The sequence below is a fragment of the Taudactylus pleione genome, unplaced genomic scaffold, assembly GCF_031769625.1.
Source record: "Taudactylus pleione unplaced genomic scaffold, aTauple2 ptg000115l, whole genome shotgun sequence".
Lineage (NCBI taxonomy): Eukaryota > Metazoa > Chordata > Amphibia > Anura > Myobatrachidae > Taudactylus > Taudactylus pleione.
In genome coordinates this window covers 58275-71548 of record NW_028284517.1, presented here as the reverse complement: position 1 = coordinate 71548, position 13274 = coordinate 58275, and the positions used below count along the sequence as shown (strand labels likewise).

The window sequence follows — 13274 nt, the reverse complement described above, 5'->3', positions numbered from 1 at the left end:
GCTTACGGCCAGCGGCCCTAGTGCCACACAATATGTACCGGCCCGGGGGGCAGCTGGCACCCTGCCCCCCGGCCCAGCCCACCACTGTCTCTGTGTATCCACAATCACAACTCCCTGCTCCATTTGTTTGACGGTTATTTCTCTATTGTTCTGAAATTCTTTAAGTGCTTCTACTGTACCTTTGTTTTGGTGAGATTGGGAGTTCTTTTTTTTCTTTTTTAGTGTGTAATGATTCAAGGTGGTACATACTATCAAAGTCTATCAGAGGTGTTTATATTGTTGTCTTTCAGATAACTGAGATTAAAGTTTGAGGGTGGCTTGTGGTTACTGTTTATGGCTTTTGTCAGCAAATTACTGTGTGGGGTAAATTTTCTAAAGGGCAATTTAGCATTTTTGTGCAATTTGGTAGCTAGTTTGAAAATCAGAGATTTATTGAAGTCAAAATCGATGCCAAATCGGCCAAAAATTTAACTATAGAGCAGTTTAGAACATCGGAATGACCATCAAAACTTTACATAGATGATGGAGATTTACTAACGGTCGGTTCTGAATTTGACCGAGAAGCATCCAAATATCGACCAGACAATAGACCTGCTTGAGGCAGGTGAGTTTGGGAGAATCACTGCACAGATCACTATGATCTTAAGCCTAAAAACAATTAAACAGCTTTATATAAACTACTTTTATATGTTATGTTACATGTGCGTCCTAGACTGTCTTTTATACCGGTATTAGAAAAGCTAATATATACGTTTGTCCAGAAAGGTTGGCACTGTCCATCGGGATGTGTCTGTCCCGGGTTGGACTCTGCTCTTTAGCATGATCCTGCATGCCATGCACACGTGTGCAGGAACAGAGCCTTAGGGGTCTATTTACTAAGCAGTGTTAGTAGACAGAGTGAAAAGTGATAAGAAAGGGATAAGGTACCAGCCAATCAGCTCCCAACTGTCATCTCACAGGCTGTGTTTGAAAAATGACAGTTGGGAGCTGATTGGCTGGTACCTTATCCCTTTCTTATCACTTTTCACTCTGTCTCCTAACACTGCTTAGTAAATAGACCCCTCAGTCTGGTGAGATCGCCAAATGTGAGACTGAGTTCTGCAACCTGGCAACTGATCTAATTTGCTGCAAAGGCTGCCTGTTACAGACAAGTTACTGATGGGATGCGCCCAACTAGTGACTGCCTGACAGACCTACTCTTATTAATATAATCAGGGTAGATCTGAACAGAGGATGGCGGGCTTCCAGCGGTGGCCATAGGCCACAGGCTGTATGCTTTCCACGGTCTGCGGTTTGTGCACCAATGTTCTACTTCTATAGTACCGAAATCCTTTTATGAATTATTCACCGAGCCTTTACACTGGTAGATGGTATGCAGTCAAACTTTTGCCTATAAAGGAGCATCATCTCAGCAAGTTAAGTATAATTGTATTCTATAGCACTTAATGCAAAGCTATTAGCTTATGTTCTCTTACAAATAGTTGCTGTGCGCTCGCAAGTGGGTCGATGGTGGGGCACTGCGCACTGCATTCTGGGGCTCGCTACAAACGGGGCGGCTGTCGATGTTGATCGACGGCGCGCCCCGTTTTGTAGGCGGAGAGGGGGGTGGCCAGACAAACGGAGGCGTTCCTGAGGGAACGCCTGCCCTTTGTGGGCGGCCCTACTGACATCACTCGTGATGTCAGTAGTGAGATTCCTGCTCTATTAGAAACGCGCGTTTCGCTTGATGAACTTTTTTAAGTTGGAAACCCACAATAGCAATAGAAATAAATGCTAAACCAGACTATAGCTGTTTTAAATCAGTCAAAGGCGCCGATGACTGGTAGTTTTGACAACCCATTTCTTAGTAAATCAGGCCTAACATTAAGCAGACATACTGTATGCATAACTAATAAATATTCCATAAGTATTATCAGGAGTTTGTGACAGGAGAGTGCATATATGGAGATTGCAGTTTAGCGCACAGTCTGTGCAGCTTAAGCAGGCAAAGTATTAAATCAACATGGTATAGCAGTTTGTGAGACTGGTCCACATTAATCGGCCCCAGCGACCCGTCTGTATAAACCTCGGCAGCGGGGGAAGGGGGAAGTGACGAGATTCGCGCTGAATCGTGTCTTCGTGGCCCCGCCCCCTGCTTCACAATGCCATTAATCTCAGCATTGTGAAGAGGGGGCGGGGCCACAATGATGCATCATTTGCTGGACCACGCCCCCTTTTGCCGCATTACGCCCTCCCTGTGGAAGCCTGACAGCTCCCTCCCGGAAGGAGGGAGCTAAATGTCGGCAACCCTGTGTTATAGTATTGATCAGCAACAATAATGAAATGATACTCACAGTAGATTGAATGGGAAGTTGCCTGCGTCACGGCAGTCGGCATGCTGGCGGTCAGAATCCTGGCGCCGGAATCCAGACAGCAGTAGGAATCCCGGTTCCAGAATCGTAACCGCTGACATCCCGATGCTGAGTATTAGGGTTAGGGAAAGGGCTAGGTTTAGGGTTAGGTACTAGGGGAGGGTTAAGGTTAGGCTGTGGGAGGGGAGGGTTAGGCTGCGGGAACGGTGGGTTAGGGTACTTAGCTGCACGCAGAGCATAGACATAGGCATAGACAAATTAAATAAATACCTAGGGGCATGCATTCCAAGCCTAGGGCCAATTCAGCTTCACAGCAGGAAATGAAGGGATTGGGACAGGTGGACGCACCTCTGCTCTTGCTGTCCTAACGCGATCGGAGCTCTCAGCTCAGCTCTGATTGGGCGGCAGCTCATACAGCTGGCAGTTGCGGGACTGGGGAGCAGAGACAGCGGGCAGTAAAAAAAATTGCCACTGGAGGAGGGCTGCTGGGCATGCCCAGCCACAGCAGCTCCTCCTACAATGGACCTTTGCGGAGTCCAGTAACCTGAGACAAACAAGGGAGTGGGGGCGCCAATGCTCTTGCTGGCACAGGGCACTAAAATGTCTGTGGATGAGGATTGCAATGGGTATGGGGTGATGGATGTTGCTGACTGCTGCTGTCATCTGTGCTGCTGGTTGATAGGTGCTGTGCTTGGAGAGGGGTGCTGGGTCAGAGGCGGAACTAGCGATGGTGCTAGGGGCATCACCCAAAATCTTGCCTAGGGCATCAAACTGGTTAAGGCCGGCTCTGGCTGCACGTGTCAGGAGTCTGTCGGGATGCTGCTGTCTGTATCCTACAACTATATTAAGCTAGCTGAGATTTTGTGTGTGTGTGTGTGTCCCAGAGCCTAACCCTATCCCCCCGTGGTGCCTAAACCTATCCCTCCCCCCACGGCTAACACCTAACCAGGCCCCTCTATACTTATGTTTGGGGCGCCGGCTGTCGATATTCCGCCGAGATTTAAACAGCAGGCAAGGTAACTACATCTCTGTTCATCCATTCCCCAGAACTCACCTTAGGAATGGAATAGTCTCTATTGACTGGAACCCTGCTTTTGTGCTCCTCCCACTTTGTCACCTCCTCCCCCTCCCATGCTACTGACTATTCTCATCTGCACTGCACTACCACTCATCTGAGTGTCCCAGGGGGAGGAGGGGGCTGGGGGCATGTAGGCTGTATTGTGGGCTATTCACAAATGAACGTGCAGGTATCGGGCTGGTGTTAATGCGTGTTGATAGTGATGACGACTGCTGTCACCAACAGACGGATAGGGGTGGTTCTGCCAAATTTGAATACAGGAGAATATTTGCATTTATTTTAGACCACGCAATGTGACAGCGGCTTCGGCAGCCTTGAGGGAAATTCTGAATCAGGATCTTAGTGCTTAAATAATGTAAAAATTGTAAATTATAATTTGGTACACACTCACTACTATACCATCAGATAACCCAATATATAACAATCCAACTTGCAGCAAGTGCCGAAGCAAATCATCATTGCTCCGACGAGGAGACAGCTGATCCAAAAATCTCCTGTCTCTCCGAGTCTTTAGGAGCAGTGAAACTAGTGCGCCTACGTGAACTAGAGTTCACACTTGCGCACAAAAGCCCTGGCGTCTGGCGGAAGCAGCCAAACAGGGGTTTCGGATCCCTCTTTGCAACCCGGAACTCCTTCCAATATGGAGGAGCGAGGTGTGCGCTGCGAGCAGGAGCACATATCATCTGAAGATGGTGAATGCTCCCGCAGGCAAGCTCCAAAAATATAGTATTTCCGGCGCTCAATAAATTTGTCTCCTCATACTAGTGTATGGGGACAGCGGGCCATTCCCTGAGAGGAAGGTAAGTAGGAGATTTCTGTGATACTAGTGTATGGGGACAGCGGGCCATTCCCTGAGAGGAAGGTAAGCAGGAGATATCTGTGATACTAGTATATAGGGACAGCGGCCCATTCCCTGAGAGGAGGATAAGCAGGAGATATCTGTGATACTAGTATATGGGGAAAGCAGCCCATTCCATGAGAGGAAGGAAGGAAGGTAAGTAGGAGATAGATGTGATACTAGTGTATGAGGACAGCGGACCATTCCTCGGGAGGATGTGATACTAGTGTATGGGGACAGCGGGCCATTCCCCGCGAGGAGGGTAAGCAGGAGATATCTGTGATACTAGTATATGGGGACAGAGGGCCATTCTGCGAGAGGAAGGAAGGTAAGTAGGAGATAGATGTGATACTAGTGTATGGGGACAGCGGGCCATTCCCCGCGAGGAGGGTAAGCAGTAGATATCTGTGATACTAGTATATGGGGACAGAGGGCCATTCCCCAAGAGGAGGGTAAGCAGGAGATATCTGTGATACTAATATATGGGGACAGTGGGCCATTCCGCGAGAGGAAGGAAGGTAAGTAGCAGATAGATGTGATACTAGTGTATGGGGACAGCGGGCCATTCCCCGAGAGGAGGGTAAGCAGGACATATCTGTGATGTCTCCTGCATTACCTTTTTGATGGATGGCCTGAAAACTTATTTTCTACAAAAGCAGGTGAAAATGTCAATTTTCACCTGCTTTTGTAGAAATAAGTGATAATGAATAGAACCTTTAATAAAAGGCTCAAACTGATTCACCTGTGAATCACGGACGCCCTTTTAACAGCACCTTTGTTGGATTTTCAGGGCCATCCTTCCACTTGCGGCCTTGTGCAGTACCTCGATGATGTGGAGGAAGAGGACAGCGTCCTGGTAAAGGTTTTTAAGAAACAAGGAGCCATTGTGTTTGCCAAGACAAATGTTCCTCAGACTCTTTTATGGTAAATTCAAGAAGTCTCTGCTGTTTCTGCTGGTAGTTCCTATCCCCAGGTCTATGTGATCTGGGTGCTCGATGGCAGTGTACCTAGCTGCCTATTCAGTGTTCCACGTGGCTCAGACTCATCCCATGCAAACTGCACAAAATGTGTCCAAATCTACATCAGCCCCAGTATCTCTATAGTTCAAGTTTCCCAACTTCAGTCTTCGGGGACCATCAACAGTGCATGTTTTCCAGATCTTCTAGTCTGTACAACGTACTGTTAGGGAACTCTGAGGACTGAGGATGGGAAACACTGCTGTAGTTCCACATGTGTCTAGCTCAGCTCATCTCCCACTTGAAACTCTGCTTATTGTATCTCGTATCTGCTGCTCTCTCTCTGTAAGCCTGATTCTCGTGATATGTAGCTGACTGCCCATACACAGTCAATATTCTGAATGTGGTCGCATTTGGACCTGAGTGTGACTTATATTCGGGTCCTGTATCTGTACTATTAGTCCTCATCCAGTCAGACAAGGTCAGAACTATCCTGTTGGGCTTGAACTCCATTGAGGCACTGATCATACTGATATAGACTTCTTAGTAGTTTGGTTGGGGTTGGATTTTAAACTACTTAAACTCAATTCATGGCACTTCTATTATCTCACACTCTTCACACATAGATCCCATGGGATTGGAAAGATCATTTATTGTTTCTTGCCCTGGAGTGCAGCTAACAGTCACCCTTACTATGGGGCACAGTCCACTAAGCAGTGCACAGTCTTATGCTGGCTACACACTTAACGATGAGTACCCAGCCGATGTCAAGTAAGGCGGATCCAGGTGGCAGTTCTGACATCGGCAAGTGAGTATGCCGGGAGTGACTTCGGGGGCCATTCAGCAGCATGGCCCCCAGTTGACGATATTGCCTGTTGGACCTGCATGCAGGTCCGATGGGTGACTACGCTGCCGATGCCCAGGAGCCAGCATCGTCAGTGACATAGTGGATGCACACTGCCCGATGTGGACGATATATAGTCCGATCCACAATATCATCTAGTGTATACCCGGTTAAAGGGGATTTGAACAGGATTTACACATGTCCATCCACTACTGGCAGAGGATCATGGGTAAGGTAATGCATACACAACTCTTTACCAACAGTCTGCACATGGAGAACACTGGACTGTAAAATCTACTCTTGTTATGTGAAACTCTTATATGTACATAATATATAATTTCCATCCTTTGCTGAATATTCTAATCACGCATCCATTATCTACATTTTCTGTATTAGGAATTTATTAATGCTATGTACTATTACATAATACTCTCTACCGCTTTCTCCTACTGTAGCTGTGAAACCAGTAACCCAATATACGGACACACACTAAACCCCCATAACAGAGCCAAGGTGGTATCAGGATCTTCCGGTGGGGAGGGGGCATTGATTGGTGGTGGAGGTTCAATTCTTGGTATTGGAAGTGACCTTGCTGGCAGCATTCGCCTCCCGTCCAGTGTTTGTGGAATTGCTGGATTTAAGCCAACTTCAAGCAGACAGAGGTGAGCCCTATTCCTCCTGCATATATTGTTATAAAAATAAATATATCACCTGATGACCGGGCCCCAGTGCACTGTGGGAGACCAGCTGACCGGAGAGGAGCCATCACCGGAGGCCCGATCACCGGTCCCTGGATTCAGGTAAGTAAAAAAAAAAATGTTTAATTTTTTTTTTCTTTTGTTTACAGCAATCAGCTTGCGGTCTATTTAGACCACATAGCTGAATACTGGTACCGGCTCCCGCCTCTACTCTCCCTGTTAGAGCAGAGTGGGAGCCCGGTAACCGGGGGAGACCCTGGATAACGCCACCTCCAGGTGGCGTTATTATCACAGGGCTTCCCCCGGTATTTTTTTACAATTTATTTTTAGTAACTTTCACACAGATCACATTTCCCATTACAATTATGGGAAATGCGATCTGCTTTACTAAAAATAAGTGATACTGGGGGTTGGAGTAGAATTTTACTAATTCTACTCCAATTGCCCTGTAATAAATTCAGGTGAAACTAAAATAATGTGAAAAGGGTGTGAAAACACCCTTTTTCACTTTATTTTAGTAAAAATAATGTTAATAAATAGAGCCCAGTATCTTTTAAAAGATCTTTTAAATAACATTTTGTGGTCATGCCTAGGAACACCTCATTACTTTACATAGCAAAGCAGTGAGTTTTTTTTAAAACTCATACCTGCCAATAAGAAAAGGAGAGGGGTGGTGACAGAAGCCAATAAGAACGGAGAGGGGAGGGGCAAAGAGCCGATCCCATGGTAGATAGGGGAGGGAATTAAAGAGGTGAGAAGTGAATGTAATTAATCTGACAGTAAAGGAGAGGTGACAGAAGATGATCACAGAGGAGGGGGGGGCCGGAGGGGGACAATCTGGGCAGCTTGAGGGAGCATAAAATGTAGAAACGGATCTCCAATCTGTAACTTATTTAGGATATAGAGCAAAGAAACCGAGATAAAACTAACAGGCGGCCGTCATACTGTGCAGCGCCCCAAGAATTCCCGGGAAACCTGAATGGCGCCCTCTGTCCATTTTGGCGCCCAGAGCTCATGCTCCACTGGAACCACCCTCGCTATTCCCCTGCCTAGTATCAGAGGGAGGCGGGTGAGAACAGTATGAGCAGCTGCAACACTGCTGGGGCAGGGTGGAGCAAAGCTGGGGAGGTGATAGCATATGCCGGGGCCAATATACTTGTTAATATAATAAATATATATCACTAAATTAAAAAGAAAGATAGGGGGCGCTCCATAGTGCATAAATGTTTTAATTGCATAAAAACATTAAAAGGACCCTCAGTTACAGGTGTAGTACCAAGTATAGGACAGTGTAGGCTGGTTACCACATGATTCAATGCAAAATTTCCATCGGCAATACTGCTCACCACCCACTCAGGAATGAACTCGAGTCCACCATCCATGCCGGGCCTGTCTGGGAGTGTCGTTGCATGGGGTTAAGTGCAAAGACGCTGAACCGCTCGCAGGGGCGTATCTACAATGGGTGCAGGGTGTGCGGGGTACACGGGCCCCTGGGTCCAGGGGGGCCCCGCACTGCACACCCATTTTCCTGGTGACCTGTGCAAACTCTATAGACTCTGGGCACACCCTAGTGCCCAGAGTCTATAACTTCGGCGCTGGCCGCGCACAACTCACCGGAGAGAGAGGAGAGGGCCCGTGTCGGAGACTGCACACGGGCCCCCTCCTCTCTAGAAACGCCCCTGACCGCTCGCATACTCATATTCAGATGGAGAACCTGCCCATTCCATGGGGCTGGTCATTAATAAAATAGTGGAGAAGATATGTTTTAGTGTTCAATGAAAATACAATTTGTTTTGATGTTCAGCGATATATATATAATTAGTAGTCGAGAGAAGAAAATTCAACAAAAACATAAAATTAATTCCAGACATCAAGCAATATCCTAGTAATTAAAATTCCTAGAGATTGTTTAATTCTATAGTGTCATTCAGTCCCAAACGGGTGAGGATCTGTAGCCAAAAAATCCAATAGGCTTCTCTCTTACAGAAAAGGCTACAGCGATCTCCTCCCCTATTGGTCACTTTAATGTTCCCGGGGGCTGATTCACTACCTTACGCAACTGCGATTATGCACCCAATCGGCCAATTATTATCGGGACTGTGGGGAGGCGAACGGTGGTGTGCCAGTGCATTTGAACGCCGTTGCTGGGGCGTGCATAAATTATCCACTGCGATGGCCTACGCAGTCTGAGATCTAATAGTGTGCATTGTTAGCAATTTCTGATGTGCGCGAGGCTGCGATGGTACTCGATTGTACCGATGGTTTTGCAGGCTTGCTAAACATTACGGATGTGTGCTGAGTATAGTGGGCCTCCTTGGGAAGTGCTGCGAGGGCATTGTGATCGCAATGTATTAGCATACTATCGTAGTTGAACTGCGTGCGTAATTGCTATTGCATATGTAATTGCTTAAGGTAGTGAATCATGCCCTCAATTCCTTTGATGGAAGCATTTTTTAGAGAACCATTCTGATATAATATAATTTGTCTGGATATTTATTTAAAATTCTTCTATGTAGCATAAAACGGGTGTGCAATGGTCTTATGGTGCGGCCCACAAACTGTAGTGAATCATTCTTGACCAATATATTCCAAAACAAAACATTTAATTTTATGCTGTAGGTAGCAACTTTTTTTTTTAAGTACACAATCCACAAACTGAAATCGTTGAGCAGATCCTGGAGCAATTCCCAAGAATGTACAGTGGGTAGAAATGGGCGAATCTATATGGACTATGACAAAGTGCTGCCAGCCCCTCACCAGTTTCTGATCCTCCTCCTCTTCATCAGTAGCTGCCATGAGCAGAGTTCCCTGGGCTAATGTCCATCACTTCTTTTGCAGGGGATTCCTAGTGAATTCCAAGGTTCCCGTTAGACCCAATTCCCCAGGTAACCCAGCACAAATAATGGTGCATAAACTATTTACAACTGGACCGATTCGTACAGTATATGAGAATATGAATTTCTAGCAGAATGCATGGTCAGAGAATTGTAGGTACGGTAATATCAGTTTCTAGAACAATATTTGGTCAAGATGGATGGGATTATATTAATTTCTAGCACAATATTCAGTCATGGTAGATGAAATAACATCAATTTGCACTAAAGACATGTAGTCAGGATTTAAAGTTAAATATTAATTGTTAGCCCTATATAATATATAATATTTCATTTTGCAGCCTTCGTGGAGTCCGGGCGTGCATTGATGGAATGACTGCAGGTAAAATTTGCATATTATTTGTGGATGAATAGATGTTGGAAATTGTATCTGGTTGGTTTAATTTAATATTGTATGTTATGGCGGGCATAAATTATGCAATTATGAGCCCAATATGTAGATTATCGGTGGAATAGGCCGATAATTGCATAGAGTATTGTGACCAATAAATCTTCCAACATGCACTGCTGCGGCCAGGGCCGGCTCTTCCACTAGGCAAGCTTAGGCAGCTGCCTAGGGGCGCCGGTCACTGGAGGGCGCTTCTGAGTCCGCCCTAACTACGGAGGGTGCGACTGCTGTGGGGACCCGCCGGCCCAGCGATCGCACCCCAGCGCTGGGATCGAGTATGGGATCCCATAGCGCAGGAACAGCAGCAGCATTGTGTAAGATGTGTCCCGCTGGGGACACATCTCAACAAGCGGCAGTCAGTGCTGGGACTGAGCTGGGACTAGCATCGGGTCCCGCACTGCAGTTCAAAGTTGGCACTGGTCGCCAGCCAATCCTGGCTCGTAGACCAGCTGCCAATCAAGAATGGGAAGCTTCTTAAGACTGGCTCGGCTGCGAGCCAGACGCTGCTTTCCAGCCAATGAGAAGCTACCAAGTGTAAGCTTCTCATTGGCTCACGCCCGGCGCCGGATTTGAGTGAGTGATACCGAGTGAGTCATACCCCTGCAGTGGCGGACTCAGGAGGGTGGCACTGAGGCACCTCCCCTGTCATTCTTGGGCACTTTTTTTTTAAATTACTTTACAGGACTACAGCATAGTACTGAGTCTGTCGGCTTGGCAACAGCTGCCTTCCTGACTTTTATGTGACATTATGCCGCGCACCCTTGATGAGATTAGGAGCCGCCTGTCATGAGTAGAGGAGGAGCCACGGCGCAGCCACTGGAACTGCTGTCTGCGACAGGCACAGAGAGCAGCAAACACTCAGGAGAAGCCCCGGCAAGTGCTGCTTCTGTTGTAGAACACACAGCACCACGGCTCCGCCCCCTCACACAGCACCACGGCTCCGCACCCACACACAACACAGCACAGCAGGGCTGGGGTCCAAGGTCAGCCTGACAGAGATGACAGCCACTGCAGCAAGAAGAAACTACTGTATACATATACTGATACAGAGCTGTCACTTGTTGACAATCAGTGCAGAAATGATGTGCATTGACTGTCAGTGATTGACAGCTCATAGCCTACTTATTAATATAGTTTATTCTTGCATCTCCTGGCTCCTGTCCCTCGGACCCTCACTGATAAAGGTTTGTGCTGCTAATGCTAACGTGAACTTTTAAGTAAATTCAGATTTTTATTTTATTATAAACTACTGATTGATTGATTGTTTTTTTGGGGGGGCGAGGGGAAATGGAGACACAACAAAAAGGGGGAGGGTACTAGCGGGTATTGCACACAGGGCCACTTGTTTCTTAAAACAATATATTAATAAATTGTTAGTATTCTGTATTAATAAAACATATCTATATTAGTGCTGTTATTGAGGTCATGTGACAGATTGTAATCAATGATATATTTTAACAGGAGCAGAAAATGGCCTCTAAAGCTGGGTACACACCATACGACGGTGTGACCAAACGATGTGTCAAGCGATGTAACAATACATCACATGCGCCGTACACAGGGGCATCAAGAGGGGGGTGGAGCGGGTACAAGTTAACAGGTTTTTTTTGGTGAAAATAACTAGTCCCAGCAATTTGGGGTACATGAAAATGGGTGCTAGCATATTTTAAAGTTGCTAAAGTGAAGTTTTAAAAAACGTAAAATATCCACCTGCCGCAATCTTAAAAACACCTGGGACATACTTGGGGACCCCCTTGGAGTCTATTTCGCTAGTTTTTAAGTTTGTACCCCAAATTTCGAATTTTTCGCCCCCAAAATTAAAGTAAATTTTTGGGGTGATCTAAAGTATTTTTTTAAACTTTTTTTGATGCAGTTTACCTTTGCGGATCTGTCCCAAGCTTGCAGGGGGGTTCTCGCTACTTTGCACCCCAAAACACCTATTAATAGGCGGAACTTTTTCGCCTATTCCAATACATTGACTTTCCGCAGCGGCGAAAAGTCTATGGAATTCTGGGCCTGATTCAGACCTGCTCGTGAGTGCACAGCACTCGCAAGCAGGTCAATGGTCCCCCCCTGCGCACGCTGGAGCCGGCTCCGGCGTGCGCATGCGTGAGACCCGGCCAGCGACGGGCGCTCCGTCGTTACGGGTCTCGCACCAAAGCGGGGCAGCTTGCCCTGTTTTGGAGGCGGGCAGGGGGGGTTGGCTGGGCAAACGGAGGCGTTCCTGCAGGAATGCCTGCCATTTGTGGGCGGCCCTACTGACATCACTCGTGATGTCAGTAGGTGTACTTCCTGCTCTATTAGAGTAGGAAGTCCACTGGGGCTTGCGGCCACGAGACCCTACCACAAGGGTCTCGTCGCAAGCACGATGGTCTTGACCATCGCGACCATCACCTGGCCGCTCGCATAAGCTGTGGGTGGTCTTCCACAGCTATGCGAGCGGCCAGGAGGCTGTCTTTAAAAAAAAAAAAGGGACGCCCTGATTCAGAGCGAGCGCTCTCAAAGAGCGTCCGGCTCTGAATCAGGCCCTGAATACGGAGGAAACTTTTCACATGGCGAAATGACGTCACTCGCAATACTTTTCCGCAGAAACTGACTTTTCGCCGCTAATTGAATATGCCCATTAATCCACTGAGCTGCTCAAAGTAAAAGTAGAACTATATACCATATATATTGTTGTATATGATACAATTATCTATATATACGGACCCTATATTCACAGTGAGCACATGGGCCACACTCCCTCACACAGTTGGCACCCCCCCCACACCACACATGTCAATCATGGTGCCCCCCCCTGTAATTTTTTCCTGGATCCGCCCCTGTACCCCTGTCATCCAAAGTTACCAGCGTCGCGGATCCTTGACAGGCAGTTGTTCACCTGATGAGCTGGTTCAGGGGTGGGACAACTGCTGCTCTGCTGTCGGTACTCTTGGATGCAGAAACAAGAAGACACAGCTCAGCTGCTATGACTCTCCTGTTCAGGAGCATCAGCCATAATACAGCCTAGACAAGCTCCCAATTAAGGGAACCCTGGAGATCACTCCACAGCTCAGTGGGGAAGAAGGGGTGTGTAGTGTGCTGCTGGGGGGCTATTCAAATTTCCATACCCCCACCTCTAAATTCCCACTTCGAGCACTGATTTTAGTATAACTTAAATGTATTAAAGAGCTTTTGGAGCAGTTTTCATAAAAACTACTCCACGGCCCTTAAATTTGCACTGTTTT

The 13274-nt window shown here is 47.0% G+C and overlaps 1 protein-coding gene across 1 annotated transcript in view; it reads left to right on the top strand.

The window, feature by feature from the left end:
• Positions 1 to 13274, top strand: part of LOC148524853 (fatty-acid amide hydrolase 1-like) — a 136295-nt gene that overhangs the window by 93867 nt on the left and 29154 nt on the right. The window lies entirely within an intron of this gene.